This window comes from Hylaeus anthracinus, unplaced genomic scaffold (genome assembly GCF_026225885.1).
Source record: "Hylaeus anthracinus isolate JK02 unplaced genomic scaffold, UHH_iyHylAnth1.0_haploid 0, whole genome shotgun sequence".
NCBI classification, from domain to species: Eukaryota; Metazoa; Arthropoda; class Insecta; order Hymenoptera; family Colletidae; genus Hylaeus; species Hylaeus anthracinus.
The window spans coordinates 26,759,708-26,761,977 of NW_026533254.1; the positions used below are offsets into that span (position 1 = coordinate 26,759,708).

General features: G+C 34.3%; 1 long non-coding RNA gene across 1 annotated transcript in view; it reads left to right on the plus strand.

Annotated features, from left to right (window-relative positions):
• Positions 1-6: 6 nt before the first annotated feature.
• Positions 7-2,270, plus strand: part of LOC128896519 (uncharacterized) — a 3,019-nt gene continuing 755 nt past the window's right edge. Inside the window, exon 1 of the long non-coding RNA XR_008462009.1 lies at positions 7-2,214. This is a non-coding gene — a long non-coding RNA (uncharacterized LOC128896519). The remainder of the gene's footprint in view (positions 2,215-2,270) is intronic.

The window sequence follows — 2,270 nt, forward strand, 5'->3', positions numbered from 1 at the left end:
TATCTCTTTTTTTTTCTTTTTTTTTTTGTTTCTTTGTTGAGCGTGTAAAAGACGAGCATGTTGTTTTGTAATAGACGTTGAGTCTGATGTAGGTGGAGCATATTTCACGCTATACACGTAAAAATGTACACTTAACGGAAGTTGCACTTGTTACAACATAGTTCACGCTTTAGTTGAGTTGCGTCAAGTAGATCGAATACCTCAGGTTGCATATTATATAAGTTGATCGATAGACGTGGTTCGTGAAAATCATATATACATACACCCCATATCATAAGGTGCGAAACATACCTCAAAGATACCTGTATATACTAAACTACTGATCATCCAAGCATTAGTGACATCAATTAATAATAATGATAACAATATTAATAATAATATTAATAATAATGATAATGTTAATTATAATGATAATGATAAAACTATTATCACGACAGCGATATAGGCACAATCGTTCCTGCGAAGCTTCAGATTCCCTAGGCATCGTACGCGTAACATAATATTCAGGACGATCCATATACTTATAGAAATTCATTGACATCCAACTACGTTAATTCCTTCGTGACCACGGTATCGTTTTCTACGTATACACAGTTCCAGGCAATTTCTATCGTCGTTACGTTGTATCAGTTGTCTGCTTTCCTTTTAAGAATTATCCTTTAAGGTTGGTACACTTATAATCGTGTCCATCGCAATTTTTCAGAAATAAAGAAAACGACGAACTCCTCGTTCATTTGTCATCGAATAGAAGTTAGAGTTTGAATTATAGATGGAAATATTTTATATATATGAAGAAATAAAAGATGTTAATCGTTCGATCGAAAACTAAAAAAATAAATCGCGCAGATATGATCGCTGAAATAACTGATTCTCGAATGAAAAATCTGTTTCAAACAGTTTCAACGATATTTTTTAACGAATTTTTGTGCTTCGATTCTGTTCTATTTCGCGACAAAATAGTGCGTTATTGAATGTGCGTTAAAGGAAAAGAATGATGTTCACTGTATTTAGGTGGAGGCACGAAGGGGTTAAAGATAAATATATCGCTATATTACATGCGCGTTGCATCAATTGTGTGCCTTATTCTGCGGCTGCCATTTTTGTAACCATTTCAGAGCATACTCCTCGATAAGACAATAAGGGCTGTCGAGTGATTTGTGAACAGTTGAAAATTTGTTAAATTAAGAAAGCGATGGCGATAAAAGGCGGAGCTTGTTGCGCTCCGTGGAAATGACGATTTTATCTGAGCATGCATACCGAAACGAGTACATTGATTTTTTCATACGTCAACTAACATGTTCATTGCGTATTTACAACAAACATGCATACATCCATAAGCATATAGGCATTAACATTGCATCTTGCACGAGTCATGTTATCGTATAATTACATTTTAGTTGAAGTAAAAGTAAACGTGTAAGGAATAAGTGTACTTGAATTTTCTTGTGTTTTTGCTTAAGAAATATGAATAAAATGTTTCAATTAATTTGTATTATAATTTCGTTCATCACCGAAATAGACTTCGTTTGTGAACGAATACATTTTTTTATTCGCACTTGTTGCGAATAACAAGTATAATCTAAAAGTACGCTATCGATTTTCTAAATTATCGTTCATTCTCATTATTTTCATTCTTATGAACAGAAATGGGCAAACTCTCGATTTCAATATACGTATCTGCCAAAAATTATATCTCACCGATAATTTATTTTACTCGCCATTGTATTTGAAATTAAATATCGTTTCATTTCATCTATTTTGTAAACCAAAGATTCGAAATATTATTTTAAATCGATCTATTTCAAATTTGATCTATACTTCGAATAGACGAAAGTATCAGGTAAATAAATGCACATGACGCGATGGAATCTTATTGGTTCGCCGAGTCCTGGTAAGCAGTGTATCGTAGTTGGCATTTCCTAAGAATAATTATTGGAAACGTTGAAACTAACAACGTTTTACATTTTTTAATAATTCATTCCGTTGAAGATATATACTCAAATTTTGCCCATCTCTGACGTCACTGATATAATCGAACGCACGGTAGCGCCACCAGTTGCAAAGAGATAAACTGATAGGACCGCTAAAAAGAGCAAACGGCCACGAGGGTGATAAGGATGATAAGGACAATTGTCGTTAAAAAGAGAAAGGCAAGCATACTGTGGCTATGAAACATTGTTATGTAGACAGGCACACGCAGATCCTTGACGAAAGGTGACGAGAGAGTGAGTGAGTGAGTGAGTGAGTGAGTGAGTGAGTGAGTGAGTGAG